General features: G+C 40.0%; 1 protein-coding gene across 17 annotated transcripts in view; it reads left to right on the top strand.

The window, feature by feature from the left end:
• The first annotated feature begins 593 nt into the window (after positions 1–593).
• Positions 594–22832, top strand: part of ZNF518A (zinc finger protein 518A) — a 76948-nt gene continuing 54709 nt past the window's right edge. For 6 of the 17 annotated variants that reach the window (XM_033187492.1, XM_033187445.1, XM_033187452.1 and 3 more), the window contains exons 1-3: positions 668–916; positions 3404–3488; positions 4388–4453. The gene's annotated coding sequence lies outside the window, so the exon portion shown is untranslated. The other 11 variants (XR_004431518.1, XR_004431514.1, XR_004431515.1 and 8 more) reach the window with 8 other exon arrangements.

Below are 22832 nucleotides of genomic sequence, written 5' to 3'. Positions count from 1 at the left end.
TACATGCTACTTAAGAAAACATGGAATAAAAAAAAAAAGTGAAAAATCAGATCATAGTTTTGCTTTTAATTTATTGGTATATCCTTCTGCGCCAAGGTATTTTGTTGTTGCTTGAACGTTTGCCGCTACTTATTCCCTCCCACATTTTAAAAGGAAGATAATTTATGTAGAATTATGTAGAAAGTGAGGTATCAATTAATAGGTTGGATTTATAAAGAACAGAAGAGGAGCCATACTGGCCTTTGGGGTAAAGCCAACCATATTAACTGTCCAGCCCTGTTGTGAGGTACAGGAAGTATTCCTTTGAGGGGGATGCGAGCCTCTCATTGTAAAGACAGTTTTTGATCAATTATTCAATATGTCCATGTCTGAAGTTCAGTACGTCTTCTAGAACTACTGGCGACAGCTTCTTTCCTTGACATGGGCTACAATGGTTGCTAAAACCTGTGTGCCAGAAGCAACGGGTGGGGAGGCGCCATTTGCTAAACCGGAACTGGTTAAAATCTCAGGGTGGAGACCATTCGCAGTCAGCAAAGGCTTGCGAAGTGCATGCAGTTCCTGCTCCTGGTGTCTACTCTGAAGAGCACAAAGTGGACGTTTGTCTGCCATTTCACTGGCAGTAGGATCAGCAGCTGCTGGTGAGCAAAGAGGTGGTAGTGAGTCACTGGAGTGGTGGGCGCCGGGGCAGCGCCCTATGTGGAAAGGTCAGCGGCGAACCCAGCTCCAGGGCCTAGTCTCGTCAGACCGAGCGCGGACCCTGCCGGCTTCCGTTCTCTTCCGCTTGTCCCAGGTGCAGCGCAGATCCCTCCGCCGTAGCGTGCGCTCCCGGTAGCGCTGCGATCAGCTTTTCAGCAATACCCGGATGGAAGTGTAATGGCCGCCATCAGGGACTCGCAGGCAATGGGGACTACGACAGGTACTCCCTGTGAGCGGGACTGCCCAGACTTTTTAGGATGCCGGAACTTCTAGAGGGCCAACCAGCAGGCAAACGGCGAGTTTGTGGACCGTCAGGGTCCCCCAAACAGGTCCAGGGATCCGCCTCTTGTGAGAGGAAGCGCAAGTTAAATAGTCCCGGCCATTCAGCGCTTCCGCCTAACTTGCCGCAAAGTTTTTCTGGAGAAGTCGGGGTGTTTTTGCCGAGCGCTTTTGCAGGCTGCTAGAGCTAACCCTTACTTTCTAAACCTGGGATTGTTTTACGTCCGGGGTTTTTGAACTCTACACTCTCCTACATTCTAGGAGCTGGGTGGGAGTAGGGCACGGTGTGCCTCCGCGCTCCGCCGCGGGGCAGCCGAACCCCGGAGGAAGGGGCGGATCGGGCGCGGTGTTTGGGGTGAAGCTGGGCGCGCGGCGCTCGAAGCACTCACTCGGCGGGTTTCCTGGTTGGTGGAGACAGCAAGGGCACCCCGCAGACCGCACCCCTCGAGCTATAGGTTCGCGGGCCCGACTCGACGGCGTCCCCATTGCTGGCCCAGCCTATGGTCATTGGGGGCCATTTCTTGCAGAGATGCCCAGCTCCCTGAAGCGCACGCTCTTCTCCAGAGTTGGCCAAAGGTGCTCTTCCCCGCAGACCCTAACCACACCCAGTGGCAGATGGATTTCTTTGTAACTGGCTTTCTCACATGTAGGGTTCATTTTGACTCTATTCTTTACATGGTGTCCTCTTTGTCAAGTAGACAGTCTCTTCCTAGGTGGCTGTGGTAATTGAAAAGTATATGGAGTGAATGTATATAAGGAAAAATGTTTTAACTCTTAAGCGGACCGATCAAACAGATGTAGCTTTAAAGTTTAGAATACAACAGTTAAGACTCAGTGTTCTTTTTAGGTTTAAATTTGATAGCAAGTAGTGTATATGAGCTGTTTGAGTGCAAACATTGTTGAGTATGTTGTCAAACGTCTAAAACAACCCTAGAAAAATAAAGTAAGTCAATGTTCAAGGAATTCATAAGAATGTTGGAATTTGTACAGTTGTCACAGTGATAAAACATGAAGACACCAAACTGTCAGGATAGGAATTCTATTAACTTGAATATGTGCATGTTAGATCTAGTTACTGGTAATTATTGAATTGCTTTTTCTGCAGCAAGGGGTCTGATTTGAGTATACTCTAAGGTTGGTATCCTCAGATTTAATTTAAAACATTTAAATTGATTCAGTGAAATTTCCTAACATTTTCAGAGTTTAACTGCAAATTTATAGAAATGCATTCACTACCTTTCAGCAAAATTCTCTTTTCTGAAATTTATAAAGAGACATTGCGTTCTTTTAACACTTTGAGGGTATTGGGATTTCCTGGGGAAGGTAAGCATAGTAAACAATGTTGATTTTTGCTATAAAAACTATAAATTAGATCATCCCTGGATGCAGAAAATTGCCAACAAAAGGGGGAGGAGAATAAAATGTAGGTATGTTACACAACCAAATGTTTCCTGTTTGTTGCAGTGAAAATAAGTATAATGACCACTTAAAACGTTTTATATCTGGTTTTATGGAAGGACAAAAGACAGTGACCACAATGAACACCCACTATATGCATTGATAATGTATGAACTTTTAAATGCTTCAGTTTTTTGCCATGGTCACACTTCGGATTCTGTTCTAGTCTCTCTGGTAATAGTATGCTGTAATCCCAGAAGTTTCTGTATTTTGAAACATTACAGAGGGACTGTACTTTAGCCTAAATCTATAATTTGACTTCGAGATATACTTTAAATGCCTTTTAAGTTTATTTTTATTGTTTGCTTTTCTGTATATAGTTGTTTAGAATTGTTCTCATTGAGGCGTTCTGACATTGCATACTTTAGAGCACTTAATACAACTTTTTTTTTTTTTTTAATGATAGGAGACTTTAATCTTGCCGACATTCCTTCGGGTATGCTACTGAAGGTTTTGTGGCAAAGTGCTATAAGCAGAAGAAAAGGTTTTAACACAGTCTTGAAATTTTTGTTTATTATCTGGTCCCAGGTGTGTAGGCTGTGAGTATTTCAATTCTGTATGGGATATTGGCGTCTCATGGTGAGCAGTTTTCATGGCATATTAGATACCAGAAATGAGTGTTAAGGGTTAGTATTGTGGTTGTAGGATAACTGAGTTGGAATCAGATCCAGATATTAGTTCTAGTTTTGTGACTTTGGGCAAGGCTCATTTTCTTTTTCTTGTAATAAATGAAGATACTGAGTCAGATTGATTCTAGGCTTTAGATTGTGACTTTTGCAAATTTATGACATGTTATCACTGGGCATCAATGATATATGCTTAAGTGTAGAGAGGTTTTCTTAGTTTTGTGTGTGTGTGTGTGTGTGTGTGTGTGTTTTTTAGGTTTCTTTATACACCTTAAGTTGAATGTGACGTGTAATTGAACAGTTTTTGTAGTCAAAAGTTTTAAAATCTTGGTCTTCATTTCCAGATATCATCTCTTCTTTTGATCACTGTTCCTGATTGTGACATTGTGCAAGTGTTAAATTGTGTGCCTTTTGTTCCTGAAGAAAGAGGTATGGTAAAGATTGAACTACTGGAGTATATAGTCTATTAAGTAGTAAGTTAGTATGTTTTAATATTGGACTAAATAAAATAAAATACAGGTTAAGTATCCCAAATCCAAAAATCCAAAATGCAAAATTCTTTTGAGTGCTGACATGATGGTCAGAGGAAATGCTCTCTGGAACATTCTGGATTTTGAACTTTTGGATTTGAGGTGCTCAACTGGTATAATGCAAATATTCTAAAATCCTAAAAAAGAAAAAGAAAAAAAGAATGAAACCCTTCTGTTCCGAAGCATTTCGGATAATAGACCCTCAACCTGTAGTTTACGTATACATGAGTTTTCATAAGTTATGTATTTTATTTTTTGGCCAAAATAAAATACTTAAACATGGGTTTTCATTTTAATCTAAGCAAAAAAAGTAATTTTTGGTTTCATAGTTTATTGCTTAACGTTTTATTAGAGATCCAAATACAACTTTAACTGTATCATCCTTCTAAATAGAAAGGTGGCATTAAAGGCTTCTGGGTAATGAACAGTGGAGATAAAGGTGGCAGATAGATGTTTCAAAGCTGTATGAATGGCCAGAAGAGTATGGTTGTGGTCTAGTAAGTGCAAAGCAATGTACCTAAAGAAAAGTTATCTCATATATGTTTATATTGTGACTAATAGCATCTTCATTATGAATCAGGAACGGGACTTGGGAATCACTATCGTGTTATGATTAGTTTCTTGAAGACAATCGTGAATGTCTGGGTGTAGACAAAAAAGGAGGAAAAATATGCCAACAAATCTATGGTGTTATAAGGAAAACTTTGGAAATGTAGTGGAAAATATTGTACCCGTGTAAAAAAACATGTTTTTTCTACCCTCGAAACACAGATGTCTCTTACTGTTTGTGTTGGATAGGTCCTGGGATCTTTGAAATCCTAAGATTCTTGGATACTACAGTATCATAAAATTCCTCTAAATGCAGTAAGTATACACATAAGTATAACCATAAATTAGGAATAAGATTATTTATTTAACTACTGAAATAGCTATTGTATAGTATACCACCTTACATTATTGGTTTAATTATCATAACTGTGTTCTTCTCTGAACTTCACCAGCAAATGGATTTCTGTTCAGGGCCATTTTTTTACAAAGGCGTGAATTTTCATTTTGTCAGAAAATAATGTACATTGAGTAGAGAGCCGTAGAGCTGAGTTGAGGATACCACGTTATCATTTATGTCATTAAGTAACTTTTTCCTATATAACATTTGTTTGACTTCCTCCCATGGGATTCACATGGGTACTGTGTTATTCCTGAAGAGGTAAAGTAATTCTGAATGCTAAGAATTTTCCTAAAGGTTGAGCATCCCAAATCTGAAGACCTGAAATCCAAAATACTCCAAAATCTGAAACTTTTTTAGTGCTGACATGAAGCTCAAAGGAAATCATCATTGGAACATTTTGGATTTTGGATATTCAGCCAGTAAGTAGTGCAGATATTCCAAAATCCTCAAAAATCTGAAATCTGAAACACTTCTAGTTCCAAGCTTTTTTGTTTTGTTTTGTTTTTTTGAGATGGAGTCTCACTCTGCCACCCAGGCTGGAGTGCAGTGGCGTGATCTTCTCGGCTGACGGCAACCTCTGCCTCCCGGGTGCAAGCAATTCTTCTGCCTCAGCCTCCCGAGTAGCTGGGACTACAGGAGCATGCCACTATGTCTGGCTAATTTTTTTTTTTGTATTTTTAGTAGAGACGAGTCTTTGCCATGTTGGGCAGGCTGGTCTCAAACTCCTGACCTCGAGTGATCTGTCTGCCTCGGCCTCCCAAAGCGCTGGGATTACAGGCGTGGGCCACTCAATTACAGGCATGAGCCACTGCTCCTGGCCTACTTCCAAGCATTTTGGTTAAGGAATATTCAGTTTGTACTATTTGAACCAAACTACTCAGAAAAAGTAATGTAATGAAGAATGAAAGCTTTAGTTGTAGTCAAGTAAATAAGAGACTGCTATGTGATGACTGACCAAAATGATTTGTATTAATTTATCTTGAAAAGTTGTGAGCAAAGTCTGACTAAAAATTTAAAGCTGTGACTGGTATGGCTGCATGAAACAAGTGTCAGAATATTAGAATGAAGGTACATGATGTGAAGTTTCAGAAAATTAAGTGGGCTTCACATAGGTGTCATTTCATGAGGAAAGTCAAATAATTTCAAAATGTAGTAAGCTTATCGTCAACTCCTGATTAAAATTGGTTTGTTGAAGGCTGTGGCTGGTAGAAGACATATCATATATTGTTTTTGTCAACTCAGTATCTCTTCATTTAGGGAACCACTCCTCCCCTATTCTGAGTGGTTGGTGGGCTCTCCGTCAGTCTTACTGTCTTATAACCTGAGCTTGGTCATCCCTATTGCAACAGTGATTGCTGTTACTCATGCAGAACCAGTCAGAATCCTTTTTCAACATTTATAGGCGAATGCTAGGACAAAGGTAGTACCTTTTCTCTGAAAATTGTTGATCTGGGAAGGTGCTGGTGACATTCTTTACCACGTGTATGAAAAGCACATCTGTGTAGTGGGAGAAAGTGATGCCATAAGGAGATGGGAGATGGATGGTGGTAGTGCCACTTTCAGTCTCAGGGAACATGGTAAGTGGTACCTACTTTTGATTTTGTGAGCTATCCTGGTGTCCTTCTCAGTCCTTGTGCCAGAATTCTATGTATAAATTGGTTTGAATTGGAGCAGAAAGTGTTCTGATGAATATATGGCCCTTATGAATTTAAGTCTAAAGTTTCAGATTGATCATTCACATCCTTCTGTAGTTTGCCACTTTCCTATACCTTATAAAAGGTTCCCTTTATTTATTCATCATTTGTGCATATGTTCAATCCACTTTCATTCAACCTACAGACATTTTTTGAGTGTCCATTATGTATGAGTATGTGCAACTGCGTGGATAGGCAAGGATTATATGTACTAGACTGAGTGGATGGTGGATATATGACTTATTTTTTTTTATTTCTGGTGCACAGATCAACAAGCATGTGTTGAGAATAATGACTGTGGTGCTTGGCATCTAAGTAATAACGTGAGAATAAGAATTCTTGTCTTCTAGTTAAAGAGTTCATATTAATATACAGCAAACACAACAGAAAAAACAGATAAATGAATGCACAATTGTATTTTAAGTCAATTTTGATGGGAAGGAAGTGAGCAGGTTGACCCATTTAGGAAGATTTTGTGAAGAATATATAACTTTAAATGTATTTCTAGTTATGAATGTGGCTTTGATAGGCACAGAGAATAACTGAAGAGAGGATGGAGTTAAAAATGATTATAGTCTGATCCAGGTTGGAGTAGAGATTGGTTTCACTATAACAGTATGTGTTCTTTGGAAATGAGGTAGTAGAAAATAAGGTGACTGTTTAAGGTAAATCTTTATATGAGGCCTTTGGAAAACCAAGCAGAAATTTTGGCTTTCTACTAAGGTGGAGATTTCTTTGAAAAAATGTGTATATTTCTTTTCATATAATTTCATTTTTGTACGCTGAAATGTAAAGTATGATGGAATACTGTAAAATTATTCATTATGGTGAAAACCTTTATTATATTCATCTGTCTTGAAGATTTTTTAAAAATAGCAAATAACTTGAAATGCCGATTTATAAATATGTATGTATAACCTTTCTCAAAAAGGGAAAGGTAAGAAGAAATAAATATATATAACATTTCTTCTTACCTTTCCCTTTTTGAGAGATCTCTTAGTAATAGTCAAAACCATACCCTATTCCTTATCAGTAAAGCCAGTTTGAAATGAATGTAGCAATAGATGTAAAAACATTTAAAGGCTGGGGAGGTGGCTCATGCCTGTAGTCCCAGCACATTGAGCAGCTGAGCTGGGAGGATTGCTTGAACCCAGGAATTTGAGACCAGCCAGGGCAACATAGTGAGACCCCATCTCTATTTAAAAAAAATGTTTTTAAAGATAAGGAACAAAATTAAAGTGATGATTGATTGCTCATAGAATGTTCATTTTGAGCTCCAGAAACTAGGAATGATGTAAAACTTATTGTTGGGTCATTGTCTCATTAAATGCTGTACTTCCTATGTCCTTGCCTACCTTTCCTCATAGCCTCGCATCTGACTCTCAGCTCAGTAACAGTTGGATTAATCCAGTTGGATTATTCCAAGGTTGGCAAGCTTTTTCTGTAAATGGCCAGATAGTAAATATTTTAGGCTTTGTGGGCCATATGGTTTCTGGTGCAACTATTGTAACACAAAAGAAGCCATAGGCAATATGTAAATGAGTGAGTGTGGCTGTATTCCAATGAAACTTAATTTACAGAAACAGGCAGCAGGCCAGATTTGGCCCGCAGGCTGTCATTTCATTCCACAGACTCTCTCAGTCACATCTGCGCACCTGCTAGCATCTTTATTTATCCTCCCCTCTAGTTACTATAGATGGATCATGTTTGCTCCTTTCTAAGTTCACCTCTTCAACTCGTTCACTAGATTTTGTCCCTTCTAACCTGAAGGATTTCGCTGCTGCATTTCTTTCCTATCCTCCATCATCAATTTTTTTATTTTTACTAGATTATTTTAGTAAGCATGCAGTCATACTGTAATTTCTCCCACCTTTACAACACAAGAAATAAAATTAAAAAAAAAAAACAACTCCTTTATCGTAAAACTCCTTGAAAGAGTTGTCTGCACTACGTCACTACTTCCTCTCTTCCCATTTTGCCTTAACATCCAAGCTTGTCAGCCTTTCTCCTCTATAACTCCACTGAAACTCTTCTAATCCATGGTACCAGTGATCTTCACATTAAGTCTAGTTAGTCATCTTCTTACTTGACAGAGTTGTTCAATCCCTTATCCAGGAAACATTTTCTTCATTTTGCTTTGATTTACCTTAAGTCTTATTGGTCTTTTCTTTCCTGTCTCACTTGCTGGTTCTTTTTAATCTCTTCCTGTTGAATGTGTTACAGAATCTTAAGGCTCGCCTTGGACTGCTCTTTTTGTTTATTTCCCCGGTGATTTCATCCTGCTCCAAGTACTTGAAAGTACATATGTACATATACGCACACCGATAACTCCCCAAATTTCATCATCCACCTAGCCCTGTGTAGTCTATCACAGCCTACACAGTCCACCTTTCCTCTTGGATGTCAGATAGACATCTCAAATGTTACATGCCTAAAATGGAACTTTTGGTATACTTTCCTACTACTTTAACAATCTTTTATATCTCGGTAAATAGCAATTCAGTTCTTTCCATTGCTGTCAGAACTTCTAGAGTTATCCTTGACATGTCGCTTTCAGAGAAAGCATGTCAGGATATCTTGTAGGTGCTAACTTCAAAATATATTCAATCTTAACCATGCCTCATTAAACCAACCAAACCACCATCAACTCTTACTCGGATAATTGCACTGTATATTCTTTGTCTTTACTCTTAATCCCTCCTGAATACTCTGTTCTTAGCATGGCAGCCCAAGTGATAGAAGTAATTCAACTCATGGTAATTCTCTGCCCGCAATGCTCCAGTAGCTTCCTCTCTGATTCAGAATAAAACCAAAGCCTTTATAGTTTCTATCAGGGCCTGTTTCTGTCCCCTTGTTACTTCTCTGACCTCATCTTCTAGCTTTCCCTCTAATGCTTTCTGTTGTGGTCATACTGATTTTCTTGCTGTTCCCCAAATGTGTTAGGCACATTGCACACTCAGGGTCATGGCACTTACTGTTTTCTTTTCTTGGATTGTTGGCTTCCTCAGCTCCTTAAGATCTTGACTCCAAAAAGACCTTTTCAAGTGAGGGCTCCCTGACTTCATATTTAAAATTATAGCACTCTGATTCTGCCTTTCCATCTTTGCTTTATTTTTCTCTGTAGCATTTGTTGCCTTTGAATATACATTATAATTTACTTGCCTTGCTTATTACCTAAATAATCAGTAAAATGTTATCTCCGTGAGGGGAGGGATTTTTGTCTGTTTTGTTTACTGCCATATTCCCAATGCTTAGAATGTAGATGTGGTGCTAGCTATAAGCCTGGTACCATCCCACATGCTGGTGATACAGTAAAGAACATTACAGATGTAGTTCTCATCCTTATGCAGCTTATATTCCAGTGGTAGAGATAGATAGAAAATAAATTGGCAAATAAAATATTGCCAGAGATGTAAGATGTAAGTGTTACAAAAAAGAAATACAAAAGGATAAAGTGGCGAACAATTTTTTTTTTTTTTTGAGGAGGGGATGGTTTATAGGGAAGGGCCCTTCTGGGGTGGTGACATTTGACCTGAGACCTAAAAGATGAGAAGGATCTAGCCTTTTGAAGAATGGAAGAAAGCACATTTCAAGTAGGAAACAGCTGATGCAAAGGCCTGAGATAGGAAGGATAGGAAGAATATTTGAGGAGCTGGAATCTGTGGCAGCTTATTGGAGTATATGTACAGTGAGGAGAGTGGTGTGAGATGAAGTTGAAGAAAAAGGCCCAAGACCAGATACTGCTGTTTCTTGCAGGCCTTTGTAAAGGGTTTAAATTTTAAGTGCCTTGTCGCTATGGACTGAATGTTTATGTCCCCCTTTGCCATCCTCAGATTGATATATTGAAACGTATTCTTCAGTGTGATGGCATTTGGAAGTGGGGCCTTTTTAAGAGGTGATTAGGTCATGAGGGCAGAGCCCTTAAGAATGGAATTAGTACTCTTATAAAAGAGACCCCAGAGAGCTCTATTTTGTCATGTGAGGACACAGTGAGAAGATGGCCCTCTGTGAACCAGGAAGTAGGCCCTCCCCAGACACCAAATCGCCAGTGCCTTGATCTTAGACTTTCTAGCCTTCAGAATTGTGAGAAATAAGTCACCCAGTCTATGGTACTCGGTTACAGCAGCCAGAACAGAGTAAGACACTTGGGAAACCACCAAGGAGCTTTAAGCAGGGGAGCTTTGTGATCTATTTTATTTTAAGAAGAACATTAGCTCCTGTGTGGAGAGTGGACTCAGAGGAGGGTGGTAGACAAGGTGGAAGCATGGATGCCAGTTGTGAGGACTATTTTCATTCATGTTAGAAATGATGGTGGCCTGGACTAAGATGATGACAGTGGACAGGAAGAGAAGAAGGGAAATACAAGAGCTGTTGTTTCTTTTTTGGTTTTTGTTTGTTTTTTCGAGATGGAGTTTTGCTCTTACTGCCCAGGCTGGAGTGCAATGGCGCGATCTTGGCTCACCGCAACCTCCACCTCCCAGGTTCAAGAGATTGTCCTGCCTCAACCTCCCGAGTAGCTGGGATTACAGGCATGCACCACCACACCCAGCTACTTTTGTGTTTTTAGTAGAGGCGGGGTTTCTCCATGTTGGTCAGGCTGGTCTCAAACTTGCAACCTCAGGTGATCCACCTGTCTCAGCCTCACAAAGTGCTAGGATAGGTGTGAGCCACCTCACCCGGCCCAAGATCTGATTTTGAGATAGAGTTGACCAGGGTTGCTTATGGGTTAATGTGGGGAGTAAGGGATGGAGGAATCAAGGATGAATCTTGATTTCTGGCTCGTGAAAGTGTGTGGATTTTAGTGCTACATACTAAGATGTGGACATGCAGTTTCTAATCATGGAGGCAGGTGCTGTATAGACCTAGAGAAAAACCATTTATATTATTTAGTGAAGCTGAGCAGGAATGGATCACGTGATAACATGTTCTCCCAGCAAACAGCAGTACGTCTTTTGATTTTCTTCCCTCCCCTCGTGTATTCTAAATCAAAATCTGCCTATTCTAAATCACTGTCACAGCGAAATGACAAACAGAAGAAAAGAGCACGAGATGAAAGTAATCCCTTTCCTATACTGAATTCAATGGTGCTTATGTCACTTTGGACAAATTAGTTCAGATTTTTCTCCCAATTCCTACCTATTAAAAAGGTGATTTCTGCCAGAGTGTGGTGGCTCATGTCTGTAGTCTCAGCACTTTGGGAGGCTGAGGTGGGCAAATTGCTTGAGACCAGGAGTTCAAGACCAACCTGGGCAACATGGTGAAACCCCATCGCTAAAAAAAAAAAAAAAAAAAAATTGGACAAATTAGCTTGGCATGGTGGTGCACACCTGTAGTCCCAGCTACTTGGGAGACTGAGGTGGGAGAATCAATTGAGCCCAGGAGGGCGAGGCTGTAGTGAGCCATAATTATGCCATTGCACTTCAGCCTAGGAGACAGAGTGAAAAAAAAGATGGGGGGTTGTGGGAGTGGTTTCTGACTCAGTGTGTTTTAAACCAAGTTCCAAATTATTGCAGCAAAAAAGTTTACATGCTCTTTGAAGTTTGCTATAAATTGATTTAATCTAAAATCGTAGTCATATTTGATTTGAAAATGAGAGAATGAATCGCTTAAAAATATATGGGTTAGGTACCTGTTTACCCAGTCTTCTGGTTTTTGTGAGGGAAAAACGAGAAATATTAAGTAAAACTTGCATTTAGGAAGCTTATAAATTATCTGGGGAGGTAAAACTTAAATAATGAAATTATGTAATAGTATAAAGCAGTTTGTAATAAATGGTGAGCACTGGCTACTCTTTAATTCAGAGAAAGGAGAGATTTAGTGTGTATTGTAGAAGGTTACATGTCCCTATAGGAAGCAGAATTTGAAAGGAAGTTTGAATAGTATTGAATTTAGATAGAGGGAAAGAGATGCCATGCCTGGTGACCGAAAATTATATGAACAGAACAAAGGTCAATAAAGGTGTATGTGTGGGTAAGCATCTTTTATATTGGGCACAGTGAGAAGTCATAGTTTCAGGGAGTAATAAAGACTAAGGTTTACCTGAACCAAGAACTGCTTCTGTATTTTAATTTTTAATTTTAAACTCCTTTATAATTGTATACCAATATCAACTGCATACCAGAATGGTATGTGACCCACAGGTACACTAGAATTTTGAACATTTCTAGATCTGTATTTAATTAGTTTTGCATATTTAACCCTACATTTCTTTTTTTTTCTTTTCTTTCTTTTTTTTTTTTTTTTTTGGGACATGGTCTAGCTCTTTTGGGCTGGAATGCAGTGGTGCTTGGCTTGCTGCAACCTCTGCCACCCAGGTTTAAGTGATCCTCCTACCTCAGCCTCCTGAGTAGCTGGGAATACAGGCACATGCCACCACACTTGCCTAATTTTTAAAATGCTTTTGTAGAGATGAGATCTCACTGTATTGCTCAGGCTGGTCTTGAACTCCTGGGCTCAAGCAGTTCTCCCGCCTCTGCCTCCCAATGTGCTCGGATTATAGGCCTGAGCCACCGTGCCCAGCCTACATTTCTTTTTCCATGTTGAAGTTGTTCATTAAACCACAGTGATTTGGAAAGAGCTGGATTTGGTTATGTATGTAAACTGTATAAAACCATTTCTTGCACTCTCTTAAAATGTGATAGGCATTAGTCTTGCAGGTAAACTTTCGGAAAACTTAAAACAGGTACAAAAAAAGGTAAGTCCAAGATGTTTGTTTCAAGTAATGAATAGATAATAGTTATTTTGAGGGTACTAAAATACATTCTGCTTTGAAAGTAATATTCTTAGGGGGATGTGTGTGTGTGTGTGTGTGTGTGTGTGTGTGTGTGTGTGTGTGTTTCTAGACTTCTTTTAGCAGAACCTTATATTTTTCAGTAAGCTTTTACTGTACATGCTGCTTTGGTTTTATCACCACTAATGTATTCATTCATATGACTGTTTTACCTGTATTTATTTGCAGAAAAAGGATTGAATGACTTAAGGAATGCAGTAGTTTTTTATGTGATGAGACAACTTACAGAGCTACATGCTGAGTCACGAATATAGCTAAGCTAAAACTAGAGTTTTCTAGTTTTCTTTGGTTTTTAAGCAACTTGAATATAGTTAAGTAGCACATAGATTCTTCCTTTTTAGACTCTGTAGAATGCCTTTGACTTTTAATTATCGTAGAAAGCAAATATAACTCTCTAGAAATGTTGCCTTTTGATGAACTCTTCATATCTTCCTTATCTTTGGCATTGTACTTTGGGAATTATCTTTTAAAAGTCTTTCTGGACCCAAGGTGTGATTTCTGTTTTTTTTCTTTTCTTTTTTTTATTGCAACAATCTCACTGTCACTTGGGCTGGAGTGCAGTTGGCAGTTGGCTCACTGCCAACCTCTGCCACCTGGGTTCAAGTGATTCTCGTGTCTCAGCCTCCTGCAGGATTACAGGTACCCACAACCATGCCCGGCTGTAATTTTAGTACAGATGAGGTTTCACCATGTTGACCAGGCTGTTCTTGAACTCCTAACCTCAGGTGATCCGCCCGCCTTTTCCCCGCAAAGTGCTGGGATTACAGGGGTGAGCCACTGCGCCCACCTGTGATTTCTGACCTATGTGTGTTAACGTTACTAGTTCCTTGGCTCCTCACTTTTTATTTGGGTTGTCACTGTAGTCATTTAATTTCCTCATTTCTATTTTTACTCTTTCTCCAGTTTATCTTGCTTTCTAGTACCCTTCTAATATTTCTTTTTTTTTTTTGAGGCGGAGTCTCGCTCTGTCGCCCGGACTGGAGTGCAGTGGCCAGATCTCAGCTCACTGCAAGCTCCGCCTCCCGGGTTTACGCCATTCTCCTGCCTCAGCCTCCCGAGTAGCTGGGACTACAGGCGCCCGCCATCTCGCCCGGCTAGTTTTTGTATTTTTAGTAGAGACGGGGTTTCACCGTGTTAGCCAGGATGCTCTCGATCTCCTGACCTTGTGATCCACCCGTCTCGGCCTCCCAAAGTGCTGGGATTACAGGCTTGAGCCACCGCGCCCGGCCCCCTTCTAATATTTCTAATGTACATCTTTTATAACTTTTTTCTGTTCATAAATTGACAATTGCTTCTGTTAATCTTTCATTTCCAATTCAGATCTGTCCTCTGTAGTCTGTTCTCACTTAACCTCCCCATCATGCATTCTCTTTTTGATCTAGACCCTGTGGTACCTTGGGAGAAAAATAGTTTTCTTTCATTGTTTCTTTCTTCTGTTCTTCTGGTTTAGATTGCCTTTGCTCCTTTCTTACGTGTTTAAGTCCTGCTACTCTTTAAAGGGTTCTCACAAAACCTACCTTTCTATGAAGTAAACACAGTCATCATTGATTTGTCAACTTTTTATATTAAGTAAGAAGCCTTTGATTACAAGCAGTAGAAACCAATGTGAGCTAGCTTATGTTGAAAGCGGAAATTATTTTAAGGATACAGAATTTCCTGGAATTCAGGAGTAGGAATATATAGGCAGACCTCATAAAGGCTTGTGGTGGTGACATTGCCCTCCTGGTTTCAGTCAGGGTTCTTAGGAGAGCTGATTATTTTTCTCCTATTGATTTGGTTTTCTGGTTTGTGTTTTGCTATGCCATGCTGTCATTTCTTAAAAAAAAAATTAAACTATTGTCAGTAGTTTGGAGGATACCCTTCTGCAGATCTGTGCTTATATACACGTATGCTTATAAGATCTTTCTTCTTAGCATGAAAATGAGGATCATTTCTCCTACTTTAAAAATGTATTCTGTGCCTCAGTCTGCAGCTTCCTTCGTTGTTGTTTTTTTAGACAGGGTCTCGCTCTGTCACTTAGGCTGGAGTGCAGTGGCGTGATCGTGGCTCACTGCAGCCTTGACCTCCCAAGCTCAAGCAATGCTTCCACCTCAGCCTCCCAGATAGCTGGGACTACAGGCGCACGCCACCACGCTTAGCTAATTTTTGTATTTTTTGTAGAAATGGGGTTTCGCCATGTTTCCCAGGCTGGTCTTGAACTCCTGAACTCAAACCATCCACCCACCTTGGCTTCCCAAAGTGCTAGGATTATAGGCATGAGTCACCATGCACAGCCTACATCTTCTTTTCAAAATTAAAAAAAAAATTACATAGAATAAATATTGTTTGAAGTCAATTCAGTACACATACTTCTTTCTGTATAATTTCATGTGGATGTTCATTATTTTATAATTTTCCTATTCCTGGGCATTTAAGTGATACTGGTATATATATATTTATATGTTACGCTTTTTAGGGGGTAGGATATTCTTAAAAGTGAGGTTTTTCTGAGTATACAAAATTGAGTATTATCAAGGAAAATATAAATTACCGAAGTGACTCAAGCACTAGAAAATCTAAAGAGCCCAGAAACCATAGAAGAACTTGGAAAGGGTGTAAGGTCTAAAAAGCTGAAGTGTTACTAGTTCCATATGGTGTTCTTGGTGCAGTCTGTATAATTTTAAGGAAAGAACAAAAATTAAACTGTGGTCAGTAGTTTGGTTAGTGAACTATTTCAGAGCAGATGAAATAGTGGTAAGTGCTGCAATCCATTTTACGAACCCTCTGTAACACCACTGCCCAAACTGTTATAGATAGCAAAAAAAGAAAAAAAAGTCTAAATAACATTTTGTCAGATGAAATTCAGCACTTTATTAATATGCTGCATATTGCAAAAATAGCTCAACATTATAGTTGCTCTTCATTTCTTTGTATAGCATACAGAAAGAAATACAGGCAAAATTAAGTGGGTGTTAAAATTTTTAGTATTTCTTTTAACAGTATCAAGATCAGGAACCATATTGTTAGTTGAATACCGTTTGTTTTTATATAAAATACGCATATCTTTTTATTTTTTTATTTTTTTGTTGAGATGGAGTCCCGCTCTGTTGCCCACGCTGGAGTGCAGTGGCATGATCTCAGCAACCTCCATCTCCTGGGTTCAAGCGATTCTCCTGTCTCAGCCTCCCGAGTAGCTGGGATTACAGGCATGGGCCACCACACCCAGCTGATTTTTGTATTTTTAGTAGAGATGGGGTTTCACCATGTTGGTCAGGCTGGTCTTGAACTCCTGATCTCGGGTGATCTTCCCACCTTGGCCTCCCAAAGTGTTGGGATTACAGGTGTCAGCCACTGCTCCCAACCACATCTTTTTATTTATGTAACAACACTGCATACATAACTGCTATTCTGGTTGTATTAATTCCCATTACTTTTTAGGTTGCCTCATTCCTCACAAATTAATTGTTAAACAAACTAAAAACACAGCATGAATTTATATAACATGAGTGAAATTTAGTAACATAATTCATCATTTTCTTGAGTGTTTACCATTAACTTTGACGCTGGTGTTAAAGTGTTCTCTGCACTGGTATGAGTGGGTATGTGTGTGTTGATATGGGGAACACAGAATTGAATGATACCTATATTGTTTTGATCTCTTCTTCATCTTTAGTGTCAACATTCTCCTATTTTATACTGGCAGCAAGTATATTATTTTGAGTTTGTTCAAGAAAAACTCAGTTGGTTTACCACAGAAGTCACTTGCTTTGTTTGAGAATTTCAAAATTATCATGGCTTCATGCCACTTTATTTCATAAAGTTTCATAAAATTGCAGTCTAGAGGCAAAAAGATTGCTGTTTTCACAACATCCAAATGTAAGTTGTTTGCTTGTGCTATCATAAGGTAGTATTAGCCAGTGTGGAGGCCCTGGTGATCTAAGACAGCATTTTATGAAACACTGACCTGAGAGTAACCAGTGATCACTAGGAACATTTTTGTATGTGTGTTCTTCTTGACTTTTTACTTTTTACACATTTGTTTATCCATTCTGTATCCATCTATCAGTATTTGAACAAATTAAACTCTATTATGTCTACTGTTAATTTTTTCTTCACTTAAGGTATGTTACATATCATCATGTTAATAAATGTGAGTTTACAGTATTGATTTTTAGGTTGCATAATATTCCCTTAAAATACCATACTTGATTTAATCATTATTTATTGGTGGACACTTATTTTTAATTTTGTGATTTTATAAACAATAGCACAAATATATTTCTGATTATTAGCTTTAGGATGCATTTCTAGAAGTGAATCAAAAGTTGTATGCCTTTTCCCCCAGACTTTTTATGTATGTATTGCAAACTGTTCTTTATAAAGGTCATGCCAGTTTTATCTCCATCATTAGTATATCATTGTGCCTTTTTTCCCTCACTGACCAACACTAGGTATTAAAAATATGTAACATCTTTTGCAGTCTGATTGGCAGAAGTTTTCTCATTTTTGTTTGTTTTGAATTCTAGTGAAGTTGGGCATGTTTTCACTTATATTCCTCTGTGACTTTCTTCTTTGGGTCTTTTGCCCAGTTTGTAACTTGTTTTTATTTTTATTATGAAATGTGTTTATGTACAAAATGCACACTGTGTATATGGTTTAAAGATAAATATCTGCATACCAACTGTTTGAGAAACAGAAGCTCCTTTCCTCTACCCTCATTGTGTTCTCTCTGGTCATATCCTCCTCTTTGCTCCTAACCAGTATGAAACTACCATTCTAACTTTTGGTATTTTGATGACTATAAACACCAAATTGTTTAGTTTTGAAAATTTGGTAGCAAGCCTAAATCTAGCTGTACAGTGAAAGGGTAACAGTGCCGCTAGTAGATGAAGGCTCCCAGGAGAAGTTAAGGTAACAGCATACCTAGATCACAGTCTGGTTTTAGCTTCCCTAGAATTTACCAGAGCCGCTTTTGGGGAAGTCTAGGTAAGTCATGAGTGAATCCTAGCAACCTTAGGGCTCACTGTAATCAGAGAATCTGGCAGGCCCAGAGTATAGACCAGATAGTGGATGTCTGAGAGAGGCTGCTCTGTAATTTTGGTTTCTTTTTTTTTTTTTTTTTTGAGGCGGAGTCTCGCTCTGTCACCCAGGCTGGAGTGCTGTGGCCGGATCTCAGCTCACTGCAAACTCCGCCTCCCGGGTTTACGCCATTCTCCTGCCTCAGCCTCCCGAGTAGCTGGGACTACAGGCGCCAGCCACCTCGCCCGGCTAGCTTTTTGTATTTTTTTTAGTAGAGACGGGGTTTCACCGTGTTAGCCAGGATGATCTCGAACTCCTGACCTCGTGATCCGCCCGCCTCGGCCTCCCAAAGTGCTGGGATTACAGGCTTGAGCCACCGCGCCCGGCCTAATTTTGGTTTCTAAGCTCACCATGCAGTTGATCTGGATATAAAGGTATGGAGGGAAAAGCAGGAATATGATGAGTTTATGTCAATACAAGCCAAATACAGATAAGAATCTGGGCCAGGCTCACCTGGGGATTCTGTCCAATGGTTGAAAAGATGGTACAGTGTCAGTGATGTTTTTGGCGATGGAAGTCCTCAGTGTGTCTTTTGGTGTCCAAGATGTCTTGTCTTTGGACTGACAGGAGCATGTGATGTGTGGTCCAACTGTTTGTTATCCTGGTATTTCCCTTTACCATCATCTTGGGGATATTATTTACTTCTCTCTCTTCCATTTGATCCCACAATGCATATATTTCATGTCTTTCTCTCGGTTTATTCTTTCATTTTGGTGGAGTATATCTTATGGTAACAACTTGGGGGAGGATGTCTGGCAGGTAAATTTTGAGATTTTGCATGTCTTCATTTTACCCTTTTACTTAGACCCTTGGCAAAATGTAAAATTCTCGGTTGAAACTTTATGCCAGAATTCGAAGGTATTGCCCCCTTTGTGTTTGTCCATCTGTTATTTTTGTTATTGTTGTTATTTGATTTCTAATTTGTTTTCTGACCTTTTTTGTTTCTTTTTAGAAACTGGATTTTGCCTCTACTGTTTGGAATCTTTGCAATGATATGCCTTCGTACTTTACACTGAGCACTTGAAAATGTCCATTTGGTGGACATTTTCATCCAGGAAACTGCTTTCCTACAGCTCAGTACTTTAAAAAGTTATTTTATTGATGATTTCCTTCCTCTTTTTCTTTGTACTCTCTTCCTGCCCTCCTGTTAGTCAAATGTTAGACCTCCTAGATTGCTCCTCTAACTTTCTTACCTTGTTTCTCCTGTTTTTCATCTCTGTGTTTTGTTTTTTTCTGAGAAGTTATTTCACCTTTACCTTACAGCCCTTCCATTGCCCCTTTTTGCTTCTTTATGTTTTCTTATTTCTTAGAGTTTTTTTTTTTTTTTTTTTGAGACGGAGTCTCGCTCTGTCACCCAGGCTGGAGTGCAGTGGCCGGATCTCAGCTCACTGCAAGCTCCGCCTCCCAGGTTCACGCCATTCTCCTGCCTCAGCCTCCCGAGTAGCTGGGACTACAGGCGCCACCACCTCGCCCGGCTAGTTTTTTGTATTTTTAGTAGAGACGGGGTTTCACCGTGTTAGCCAGGATGGTCTCGATCTCCTGACCTTGTGACCCGCCCGTCTCGGCCTCCCAAAGTGCTGGGATTACAGGCTTGAGCCACCGCGCCCGGCCATTTCTTAGAGTTCTTTTTGTTCTTTTGATGTTCCCTTTTTGTGGCATCCTGTTCTTATTTCTTATATCCCTGGAAAGCAATGAATTTTTAAAAATGTATTGTCTTGGCCGGGCACAGTGGCTCACACCTGTAATCCCAGCACTTTAGGAGGCTGAGGCGGGTGGATCACGTGAGGTCGGGAGTTTGAGACCAGCCTGACCAACATGGAGAAACCCCGTCTCTACTAAAAATACAAAATTAGCTGAGCATGGTGGCCCATGCCTATAATCCCAGCTCCTAGGGAGGCTGAGGCAGGAGAATTGCTTGAACCCGGGAGGCAGAGGTTGCAGTGAGCCAAGATCGTGCCATTGCACTCCAGCCTGGGCAACAAGAGTGAAACTCCGTCTAAAAAAAAAAAAAAAAAAAATTGTCTTAATACATAGTCTCAGTTTCTAACAAATTACTTTTTAAAATTTATTTGGTCTGGATCTTGAAACTAATATTAGAGGGTTTTCTCAGCTATCCGGTAATCCTTGGCTGTCTGCTTGTGTCTCAGAAGCTCCTGGAAAGCCCAGTCTGAACCCATAGAAGGGTTTGTAACACAAGGTTTTGATTCCCACTGTCGGGAGCTCTTTGGACTGGGCCAGGCACCAGAATCTGGCCCAGTGCTTCTCCAACTGGTGAAGCTCCAGGATTTTTTTTCCTTTTTTTTTCTTTTTGAGACGGAGTCTCGCTCTGTCGCCCAGGCTGGAGTGTGGTGGTTCAGTCTCGGCTCACTGCAAGCTCCGCCTCCCGGGTTCACACCATTCTCCTGCCTCAGCCTCCCAAGTAGCTAGGGCTACAGGAGCCCACCACCATACCTGGCTAATTTTTTGTATTTTTAGTAGAGACGGGGTTTCACTGTGTTAGCCAGGATGGTCTCGATCTCCTGACCTCATGATCTGTCTGCCTTTGCCTCCCAGAGTGCTGGGATTACAGGCATGAGCCACCGCGCCTGGTCTGATTTTTTTTTTTCCTTTTGCCTCTCAGTCTATTACAGCTGATAGTTTTAAAGCATAATAAAAATAAATTGCCAGAATAATGACATTTTAAAAATGAAGACATATAAAACACAAGTATGCATTTTTATTGTTAGATTTAACAGATAATAACCCTAACTCTGAAAATTTGTGTAATAGGTTATAAATGTTTATTTTCGGTTTCGGTACTTATCTTGTCATGGACTGGTGACAGATGGCTTATGGACCATCAGCAGACCATAGTTTAAGGAGCATTGTTGTCGCCTAGGAGCCAACCTAGAAGCAGAAAAAAAAAGGGATATGAGGTGAGGGTTTGTGTCTCACGTATGTGGTGATTTAATCCTCTTGGTTTTGGTGTAGTGCCTACTCTCTCACCTGTGCCTGGTCTCCCCAAAAACAAAGATTCTGTTTTACCCACTGTAGAGAGTAAGCCTCTAGACTTCCGTAGTGGGGAAACAACAGTAACTGATAGCTTGATAGAGTGAGGAAGAGAATCTTAGCATCTAACTAAAAGTCAACCAGCTTTCTCCAAATTTCTGTTTTAGCCTCCCCCTCACTCCTTCCTCCCATTTTGTAGTTGCTTGGTGCTGCCAGTTCTTAGGCCTCGTAAAGATTCAGAATGTAAAATGTGTTAGTTGCTAGCTTTCCCAAATGTCTGCAAGGTCATTTATGTGCTTTTCAGTATCCAAAAGTTTGTTGCTATTGTTTCCTCTTCTGTTTTCCGTTGTGAATTTTGCTGTAAGGGATTCTAAATATTTGTTGTCGCAAGTGTTCTTTTTCTCCAGTCTTTTCTGCTTTCTTAACTATATTAATAACAATGTTTATATTCATTTCTGTGTTGTAGGTTATATTGTTCACAGATATTTCTTCTATATTTTTTTTTGAGTTTTCTTTGTGATTTAAATTTGAATTTGCTGAAGTATTTACTCAAAACTTTTTTCCTTCAAGAGTACATATGTAGTATATTTTCTGAATCTTTGCATATCTAAAATTGTGCTTTTCCCTCACATATGGGAACTTTTCTGGATGTGAAATTAATCTTGGGTTACCTCAGAACTCTATATAAATATTATTCCATTTTCTTCTCGAGTTAGAGTTGTGAATAAAATGTCTGATTAATATTGGTGTTTGGGCTGGGTGTGGCGGCTCACACCTGTGATCCCAGCACTTTGGGAGGCCAAGGCAGGTGGATCATTAGGTCAGGAGATTGAGACCATCCTGGCTAACATGGTGAAACCCCATCTCTGCTAAAAATACAAAAAAAAAATTAGCCGGGCGTGGTGGTGGGTGTCTGTAGTCCCAGCTACTTGGGAGGCTGAGGCAGGAGAATGGCATGAACCTGGGAGGCGGAGCTTGCAGTGAGCCGAGACTGCGCCACTGCACTGCAGCCTGGGCCGCAGGGCAAGGCTCAGTCTCAAAAAAAATAAAAATAAAAATAAATTTAAAAATTGATATCTGATTAAAGGTGGTGTTGCTGATGAAAAATCCCTTTTTTTAGGTGACTATCACCACCTTTTTGGATAGCGTTTCATTTTTATCTTTTAAGCTAGAAATTTTTACAAGAATAAGTTGTAGATTCTGAGCTTTATATTCTCCTTCTACCTTGTAATCTTGCCTGGTATTTGGAGAGCCTTTGATTTTAAAAATCGGGCGCGGTGGCTGAAGCCTGTAATCCCAGCACTTTGGGAGGCCGAGACAGGCGGATCACGGGGTCAGGAGCTCGAGACCATCCTGGCTAACACGGTGAAACCCCGTCTCTACTGAAAAATACAAAAAAAACTAGCCGGGCGAGGTGGCGGGCGCCTGTAGTCCCAGCTACTCCGGAGGCTGAGGCAGGAGAATAGCGTGAACCCGGGAGGCGGAGCTTGCAGTGAGCTGAGATCCGGCCACTGCACTCCAGCCTGGGCGACAGAGCAAGACTCCGTCTCAAAAAAAAAAAAAAAAAAAAAAAATTAGGTCTTATTGAAAACAAACAAACAAAAACCTAGGTACAATTTTTTCTCATTTTCAAAATCATTATTCCTCACGCATCTACTTTGTTCTCTCTTTTATGACAGTCAATACACTTTTTTTTTTTTTTGAGATGGTGTCTCGCTCTGTCGCCCAGGCTGGAGTGCAGTGGCCGGATCTCAGCTCACTGCA

The sequence above is a fragment of the Trachypithecus francoisi genome, unplaced genomic scaffold, assembly GCF_009764315.1.
Source record: "Trachypithecus francoisi isolate TF-2019V2 unplaced genomic scaffold, Tfra_2.0 Contig01579, whole genome shotgun sequence".
Classification (NCBI taxonomy): Eukaryota; Metazoa; Chordata; class Mammalia; order Primates; family Cercopithecidae; genus Trachypithecus; species Trachypithecus francoisi.
Note: the sequence above shows the minus strand (reverse complement) of the source record. Positions and strands in the feature narration are given on the sequence as shown.